The following is a 10,188-nucleotide window of genomic DNA, read 5'->3' as shown; positions in this document are numbered from 1 at the left end:
GAATCTGCCAGTATGAACAGAGGATAAGGATTCCTGCACTCACTTTATGCTGGATAAGTACTGAGTACTATTATTAAGATAAGTACTGATAAGTTACTAAGTACTGAGTATTTAATAAGTACTGAGGATAAGGATTCCTGCACTCAATTTATGCTGGTTTATGTTGTTATGCTATGCTGCTATATAGCGTTTGCTTCTGTTTTACCATTTTTGTTCGAAGTAGCCTAATCTTTCTCTCGCATCATCGTGACATCATTTATAACACCGAGACTGGCCACTTTGGTAGAGAAAACTTTTTTAATATTTTTTATTTATAAAAGTGGTGGCTTAGTTTTGTGTAGTCTATTTCATGTCGGTATGTGAACTGAACCATGTTGTTCATGTGCGCACTGTTTTATCGTCTATTATGTTGTCATACTATGCCCAATGCAAGCCTTAAAGCAGCCTGCGGCCATGGCCGCTAAGTAGTGCTTGAATGGCCGCCGGTGCTACCTGCTCAGTCGACCAATTTGGCCGCCGGTTTTTCCAGCTAATTATTTAATTTCACAATAGAATGATCGTGGATAAACTGTCGAAAATATCTAGTATCAAAGAGTGACGCAGAAATAGGTCAGCGCATCATAATCACCACTGTTGTATTATGCGGAAACATTTGCTATTGTATGGAAATGGAATATATCCAGCTGCGATCACCAGCTGCAAGTCTTGTTTGTAATTCCCGACAGTTATTTTAACATTAGTGTTAATCCGAAGTGCTAATTTACATAGGCTGGGAATATTGTTGTTTTTATGTCATAGTTGAGAAATGTTCTCGCTGTGTGTTAATGGCTTCACACCCTCAATGGTGACATGATAACGGTATAAATGGTCAGGTTTTATGAAAGGCGGTATGCAGTTGAAACAATTTAGTGTCGTTAGATGGTCCCGCAATACCGGATTACAATATTCCGACAAAGCAGTTATTGCGTGGTACAACGATTCTATAGCAGGACGTGACCCAGACTTCAACAACTCTGAGTGATCATTTTGGCATTGTTGCAAATTTAATTCTATTTACTTGTGCTATCGTTATTTATATTTTGGCCTCCAAGCACGCATATTTGGCCGCCGCGAAGGAGCTCTCGGTAGGCCACGATGGCTGCCGGAAAAAAACCCACAAGTTTTAAGGCCTGTATTGTTATAGATAACTTATTGTCTGATCCTCAGATAGAAGGCATCGGTACCGACATGATGACGACCTGTCACGCTGTCGTACTGAGGTGTGGTCGCACCAAGATGACTTCCCTGGGGCACTTTGATGGGGCTACCACAGTGGACGGGGTACGTACTATGGTCAACACCGTGTCATCGATGTCGTGTCACAAATCAGGTAGGTTGTTCTTCGTTGTTACTCGATTTCATTAACGACTGTTTAATATTTTAGTCACCCTTTCACATTCAGAGTTTTCATGGTTTATGTTACTTATTTATCAGTTGTAACTAGAGTAGTTGTAACTAAAGTTTCCGGCCTCCTTGTAAAGGCTACGGGCCCGGGTCCAAAAGTGTCCTTTGACCCCCCTGTCAATGCTACTGGTGTTGTCTGAATGCTCCGTTACCCCGCCATGTAGTGATATTGTATTCAACCATTAACGTCTAGCATCTGACTTCCTCCAACGTTTTCTCCTCAGGAGAGGCGTCAGAGAACGTCGAATTTGATCTTCATATTGTCGGAGGATTTGATGACGATCGAGGCATTTCGCAAGAACTCTCACTAGACATTCTTAACGCGTTTGCTTCCGTTCGAGTTGGTAAGAATCAGTGTGGTCGTAGTTTGAGGTTTTGCGGCCGAGGGTCTAACCCTATGTGGAAGATGTACGCGGACTGCACGGGAAAGAGTGCTAGGGAGCGCTAGACTTTGATGTCGCCATCTGACACTAGCATAACCTACCTTCTCCTTCGTTCAGTGGATGTGTTAGTTTCATATCTCAGAAATACCTGAGGTTTTCGATAGTTGATATTTTCGTTTCGGTTGATTTGCCATCTGGATGACGTACGAGTGACGTCACCATCAGGTTGCCATAAATCGTTCAGTGAATCGTGTTCCCCTTCATCAATTGTCGGTGGGGTCAATTCATCGCGTTTATCGCTTCCAAGGTTGCTGAGGGTGATGCCTCTGTTGATGTATTTAAATATTAAGTCAATCGATTCGCTCTGACGATGTGAAATACAGAAATAAACGAAATAATGGGTTACGGAAGATCACTATCGGTCACCATCTGCCACTCCGCACGTTAACCTCATGTTCTTCATGTTAGATTTGTGTGAGAATTTAATCATCAACTTGATGACGTTTTGTTGCACCACGCTGAATCAGAAGACGATCCACCAAGATGGTAGGTCCATCAAGAGTCCGGTGATCTTTGGTCTTGGCGTTGCCTTGGCAACCGGAGAGTTATTTCCAGCTGTCTTTGAAGATCCCGCTAAGCAACCAGCGTCGTCACTACGTGGCGCCAAATCACTTCACGGTCCATCGGTCATGCAGGATATTTATGAGTGAGTCTACACTCTACAGTTTAAAAAAATCTTTTTTGTGATCCGGTATTATCACGTTAGCATAAAGATACAAGCATCATCTTTCAAATTACTGAGGCAAAGTCATGATCTTATTGCATTAATTTGCAGTTTACACTTTACAGTCACTAGAAGAACGCAAGAAGTTGTTTTATAAACTTTAATATCATTATGAAGGTGATTATCGCCAGATTGGTGTAAATTGAAAGAGAATTGATGCTTTGTACTTCTATGTAACATTGTGACGTCACACTGTGTTTGTTGTTTTGTAAAGTTTGACCGAGCAACCAGCACATCAAGAACTGTTCAGGCGTGATTTTGTTTTGTTTACAATTTCTAGTTGTATGATTTCCTTGTTCTTCCAGTAAGTTCTGGTCATTACAACAACTATTCGACTGTCTCGTCCATGCTATACGTTTATAACCAATCATTGGCTGTACTCTGATATCCCGTTATTGATTATCATCAACCTCTTCCATTGCTCCCAGCTGGAGAACAAACAACATTGTGATAAAACCTTTACTTACGATGCCTTCCCTTCCATATCCGCCTGGTTGGATCAGCCTGACAGCATCATTCGAAAGTGAGTGTTGTGGTAGCAATAGACAATTGATGTTAACTTGACTAAACTATTGATAATAACAATGAGCTTTGTGCCAGGATTGTTGGCATTGTGTGGCATCAATCCCTGCAATTTTCTGATCACTGAGCATCACCAGGCACTTGTCCACTTCGCCAGAGGTGGAGCCGGAGAACTTCGAATCGCACATCCGGGATTCCTTGGCGTTCATCTTCAGTCATCCCGACCCGATGCGGTCCGTGTTCAAAGATGGAGCCATCCGCTTCAGGAAGACAGGAGTCGAGTGGGTCCAAGTTTCTTAGGAGATTTCGAATGCAAGGCGCGAAATTTGCTCCAGTCATTCACAATTCGCTTAACTTCCCGCAAAGTTTCCTCTGAAGACTTAATGCAAATACAACGATATCAAAACACTCTATTGTCAGCGTGAGTACGGTGCAACGATCGATTTGCCAGTTTCACTTCAACAAATTCCTGCTTCGGCAAGCTGAACGGGAAACCATCAGGACCGCAAACCTTCAAAGGATTTATCGGCCGCGTCGTCGCTAATGATAAATGCAAAAAGGGAGTATTTGCAGTCGTCGAGTTCGAGAAGATAAAATCCAATCTGACGGAACTCGATGAGATGATGGAAATTAGCGGCGATCATAAGTATCTGCTCGATATCGTGTTGGTCATCGAGGGAAGTCTGCCTCCATAAAGCATTTGATTCCGTGATCCAAGTCAAGTCAATTTATTTTGTTTTAACAGCGCCATATATTAACAAATAATCAGAGTAAAATGTAATTGTCGAAACAATGCATTGTACAACTGTTGGTTAGATTATGGCGCAATGAGGATGGTAGCGAAAGACCATAAGCAGTCATCTAGTCATGCACGATGGCTTAGGGGAAGGTGGGGCAAGATGGGACGTGGGGCAGGACGGGACACCGTGGATATTTTTAAAAGTATTAGCTTTAGCGTCCTCTACCCATTTAGATGTTAAAGGACACCCTGATTCTCGATGACTTGTAAAAAAAAAAGATGTTCAGAGAAAAAACGTGGTCGTGGCAACAAGATAACTGATTAGAGGCTAGTTGCTATAAGAAATCTTATCAAAACTTTTCACATTTTAGCATGATTTCAGAAAAATTTGGAAGATGATACGTGGTCTGGAGATACAGTAATAAAAGTGCTTTTTGGGGCATCTGACTTTTTAGAAGTGAGTTGCATATATAACAAACAAACAGAAAATTTCAAAATGTCAGTCATTGGGGCAAAACGGGACAGAGCTGCTTGGGGCAGGATGGGACATCTGTTCTGCTTATAATGGGCGTGGCAATTTTGTATGTGATTTTTATGGAAAAAGTAGTCTGTCATTTTGCCCTGATGTAATTACGTGTGCTGTAAATGCAAGTCATTTTTGAAATTACAAGATATTATCAGTAGATTTGTGGTTTTACAGGTGATTCCTCATATGAACAATACGCGTCCCGTCCTGCCCCAGGTGTGGGGCAAAATGGGACAAATTAATTTTTTTTGTTTTTGTTAATTATAGGTCATGCGATACTAACTGAGTCTTTGTATCTTGCTGGTTGGTAGTGATGTGCAATAGAAATAACATGATACCAAAGTTAACGATATTGATAAAAAGGAATTCTGCAAAACATCGATTAAAGTTAAGTGTCCCGTCCTGCCCCACCTTCCCCTACTCTCGCTTCAAGGATATACCGACTTTATATCTCGGAGCCAGAATCAACAGACGCGCTGATAGAAATGACGACGCACACCGTTAAAGTTTACTCTCCCATGTGGTTTATTGCCAAGCGAAACAGGAAGATTCACTTCGCTGCTCTGTCCTTCCTTCGGTTGGTTAAACTGACTCGCTATCTGACAAACCAATCAAAAAAAGTTATCGACAGTTGCCTACAAACAAACGCCTTCGCTGCGCATCCGGAGAACGTAGTTGGCCCTTCTGCATGACGAGTCTAAACTAATGCGTAAGCTTGCAGTTCATCGGATCCAGAAAGCTAGGGACGAGTAGCCTACACGGGTGGGATATATCGTTAGAAATTCCTAAACTTTGAGTACGCAGATTTGACAACAACTCGTTGCTTTGGTGGAACGAGCGGAAACTAAGCCACCAATTCTACGCGATTTCAGCATCTAACAGCTCACGAGCTTTTCGTCGATACCGATGTTAGGTTCCTGCATAGATTGACAATTTTCCGTGCTGCACACAAGCAGTTGAGCACGCAATCAAACTCGTCACCGAAGAGAGTGATGACGTCATCGGCCATGTCAGCAAACATGAACTCATTCGGAAGCGAACTGCTGCTAGCTCACAGCGTTCAAGTTTTGAGTCAAAGAAAGATTACGTTCTGTGATTGTTTTCGACTGTTTTCGTCGTTTTGTGTATTTTCTATTTCTTAATTACAGTATTTAATCATTAAGAAATGGCCGCATCATCCAGATTTAATGGCCGCATCTCCAGATTTGATTACACTAAACATATCACTCCTTCTGTGAATAAGAAGGCGTTCTTCCTGGCTAACAGCACAAGGCTGAGTAGTGAGCACTCACTATGTACAGCGATCAATTGTGATTTGCTGACCATAACGGTGTAGCTTCCACGCTAGCCTTTTAGACCATCCAATGAACTATATGTTTGTCGGCAGCCGATTTTAGCAAGAATTGACAGCGATCGATAGGCTACACCGTGTTTCACCGATGAGGCTGGGCTCGTTAGTGTCGCACTACCAATTCCCTCACACACTATCGACCACCGCCTTTAGCAGTCAGTTTAATTCTTATCTTTGTGGGATATAAAACAACAAAACCAGCAAGCGCCAAGGGAGGGCATTGTGAAAAAGGTGACGTCCTTCCTAGCTGTAAGCACAATGCTGAGCACTTACTAGTAGGCTACAGTGAGTAATTGCGCTTGTTCACTCATTCAATTTTTATTTTTATTAGCTTTTTATTTCTAAAAATTACAGCTGAATAACGTTGGCTATGCAAAGTGAGCTACTTTTGGTTGGTTTGAATCTTCATCTTTGGACTGATAAAGCCTTTGATAGTTTAAGAACTTGGCAGTTTTGCACACATGTAAGGCACCTGCAGCTAATAAGGCCCGCTAATTTTCAAACCTCAATATTTTTCTAAAAACTGCATAATTTTGAACGAAACTTGGAATACGGATACTTTTGGGTCTATCTAAACAACATATCTGTGAAACAAGCTTCTAAGTAAAAGGAGTTGTGAAATATTAAAAAAATCTCAAGCGGGCCTTATTAGATGCATGCGTTGTGAATAAGGCCCGGTTTGAATTTGCACCAAAAGTGATAGAAAAGGTATATTTTCAAAAGTGATTTTCACAATAATAACACCACAAAACAACTTCTAATCGGCAACACAGGCACAGAACTAATAAGTAAATACACAGAGACAACTATTCCCTCCTTTCCCATACTCCATTTTTTTCAAAGCGACATGGTGTTTTTAGATGTGGTAGGGATACTAAAGTATTTTGATACTGAAATTATGATATTTCCATTGCAATAACAAATTGGGTTAATGGTGTAACAAGAGTTGTTTGAGTCACTCAAGTCTTTAACCGTCACTTTCTTAACTAGGGGTGCACAACGATACAATTTTCCTACCTCATGTGCCCATGAGCCTTAGGCTATTACCAACATTAGCCTAGTCGTGATCATCATTATCAGTCTTGCTTTAATTAGAAAAAAGTTCAAATTTATTGGTTTTACTGCATCAGCATGCACATATCTTTCACATAAAATGCAAAAAAAACCAAAGTCAAAGCAGTTCGTTAACTCCAGAACAGTCTAAAGTATCTAAAAATTAAGAAAACCACTCAATTTCAGTCCCCTCAAACTTCAACTTTCCGTAACTCAAAAAGTTGTAAACTTTAGGCTGTGAAACTTTACCAGGCAGCCTTAATTCACCATGGCAGCAACCAGAGATTTTACTTTTGTTTAAAAGATTTGTAACAACGGAGATCTCGGGGGTGGGCCTTATTACCGGTCGGGCCTTATTAGCTGCAGATGCCTTAGAGGCTTTGAACCACTGACGCAGGTCACCAGGATTGACAGACTGAAGTTACCGATTGTTGAAATGTTGATACCGAAAATTATTCCATCCACTTGGTGCCGCTGAATGGAGAGCAGTTCTCAAACTGCGTAGCTCAAGCGCACACCACGAGAGCCGAACCAACGCCGCTTGGTCGTGAGTCGACTAAGCGCCCAACTCAAGATGCACTCTGTAAAGTTTTCCTTAGTATAACACACGCGACTACATTAGGTGAAGTCAATTTTTATAACATTTCTCAAAATTTTTATAAACAACCAAAATGGCTTGAGGCAACAAATCTGATTCCAGAGCTTCCGGGTTTGACTACAGCGAGGGTGAGACATTGAATAGCAAAATATTTTGAAGATTTTTTCAAGGCTTTATTGTAAATATAAAAATAACTTCACTTTTCTTCAACGAATCTAGATTGCCTTCACGTTTTTAGTGTAGTGATAGACTGGCACCAGGTAAGCGTACCGTAACCTACTTGTAATATGTAACTCGCTGAAGCAGATTGATTGAATCTTTATCCTCGGACTGGGAAAGCTTCTTTGAGAGCTTAATCCTGGCAGTCTCGCATACTTGTAGAGGCTTTGATGGAGTGTTTTGACAGGTAGACACTTTAAGCGAAGAACAATTTTTCTCATGAACCAGCTCTCCCGTGATTTGTCATAACCTAATATCCGCCATTTTCAAGTTTTCGAGATAAACGACTTTTTGTGTTTATAGCTGTAAAATTACCAAGATAAAACACTCGAAGTTGACTTTTGGAAGGCTGAAGCGGACAACCAAACAAAATTTTTAAGAATTAAATTTGAGCCAAGTTTTTGTTTGTTTATTAAAACATGGCGTATATTTGTTTTTGCCAGATAACTAATTATAAAAAAAGTATTAGGTTTGTATAATAAAACTTAATATATAGCCTACTCTCGATGTTGATTTTAACCGCCTTATTGGCTTATTTAATGTTATGTTTTTGTAAGATAAAGCCTCATATAAGATAAATGTTGGCTTTGACCACACTATGTTTGCTTTGTAAGCCTAAATCAAACCTAAAGTACCGTAAGCTTCTGGATTTCTCACAGAACTGTGTAGGCTTGGTCACAGCGGTAAACCATAATCTCTTCTTGGGAAAATTTTAACATAAAGTTCCCGAATCCGTTCGTCTGTATATAATGACCGAAGAAACACACACTTGAACTTCTTTTCAAACAGTGTATTTCTGTAAAATTAGCCCGAGGCTATCGAAAACGAGGGGGGTGCAACGCCGTACACCACTGAAAACTGTCACTACAGAACAGATTACTTGGATAAAAGACGGAACTTTTGTCCAGCTAGCAAGCACTAAGCCAACAGTTAAATGTGCGGCCAACTTTCAAACAATCATTTTACGAATGACCAGAATAGATATCAATATCTCAAATTCACGTAAAAAGTAACTGTGACGCAATAATGAAAGACAATTATGAAGTCATTCACACAGGTGTTCCAGAGGCTGACGTAATATTTCCTGTTTAAACAGGTTTCAAACTGAAACAGGCCCAAACAGGTCCAAACAGGTTTGACACAAGTCTATGAACGATGGTGCAATTTTGGCACATTTTCTAGCAACTTGCATGACGTAATATTCAGTAGACTTGAACGGTTTTTATATGACGTTTGGTTAGGTGAACAATTGTCTGGAACATAGCGGCCCCTAGTTATGACAGTCTGACATGGCATAACTAAAAAGAATTGACGACAATTGTGAGCCAATGAATAAAAACACATGAACACAAATTGTTTGAATCACTCACGTTTAAGTTAATACGCAAATACAAAGGGCATGCAAAGAATGAACAGCAATAAGAATAAACACGACGATACATGAAATTGGTACCATAGGTACACACTAAAATGACGCTATATACAATGGTTGCGATAATAACCGACTGTTCTGGGCTCAGACAAGTATCGGCCACCGCAGACAAAACCAGGCTCAAACCCTAACACTTAGGTGTTCTTTACGGGGGCGAGGCACGAAATATCCCTCAACACGTAGTCTACTTTCACTTTCCCCGTACTCTCATCATAGTTGCAGACGGCAACTTTGGCTCTACGAACCACAGGCTTCCCTTTCCTAATTTGTGGAACTACCTCATGCACCCTCCCAAGTTGATACTTCCCACGTTTACCAATGTCTTGGAGAGAACCTACCACTACAAGTTGACCAGGCTCCAAATTCTCGGCCATTTTTAGCCATTTTTTCCGGCCCTGAAGACCTGGCAAGTAAAAATCGATCCATTTACTCCAAAACTGCTGAGAAAGTGACAAATTGAACCGATAATCCCTTCTTAATTGGTCACGATCATGTGGTTGCCCAACAGCACAGTATGGGTCTAAGTATGGGGTCAAAAGTGAGGCAGGGGTGATGACAGTAAACTCCCTAGGGTCGTCACTCAAAGGTACCAAAGGGCGTTCGTTCACGATCCGAACGGCACTGCCTGTGTACGTAAGCAGTTCAATAAAATTGGGCTTACGAATTGAAGAGTCCAAAATGTGAAAAAAGTATTTAATCACATCGGTCATGAAACCAAACCTACCAAGCCGAAATCTAGCCAAGACATCTGCCAGAAGGTTTAACAAATCAGGACCCGAAAACATTACATCATTAACACAAGTTCCTCGAAATTCAGACTTGCCATCGTAAACAATGCGCTTTTTTAATTGTGACCTCACAAAGTATGGTGAATACCATTCAGAACCCTTTACATTTCCTGCTTCACCAGCACGCTCAGTATAGCCATTAGATTTAAGATCCTTCATGGTGTCAGTAAGGAAATCACAAAGTTCAGGTTGTTTTAAAGCTTTTTTTCTTAAAGCAGCAGCTCTATCTGACGCCAACACAAAATTGTTAGGTAGATCAATATCTTCCTTCAACGGAACAGGTATCTCAAATCGACCATCTTTCAACTCAATATTCGGTTCGACAAGTTCTCTAGCCAAAATATCATTGC

General features: G+C 40.8%; 1 pseudogene across 1 annotated transcript in view; it reads left to right on the top strand.

Annotated features, from left to right (window-relative positions):
• The window catches only part of LOC145780139 (uncharacterized), a 200,912-nt pseudogene that overhangs the window by 19,055 nt on the left and 171,669 nt on the right, over positions 1–10,188 (top strand). The window lies entirely within an intron of this gene.

Source organism: Aplidium turbinatum, chromosome 1 (genome assembly GCF_918807975.1).
Source record: "Aplidium turbinatum chromosome 1, kaAplTurb1.1, whole genome shotgun sequence".
Taxonomy (NCBI): Eukaryota; Metazoa; Chordata; class Ascidiacea; order Aplousobranchia; family Polyclinidae; genus Aplidium; species Aplidium turbinatum.
This window is presented reverse-complemented; position numbering and strand designations above follow the sequence as displayed.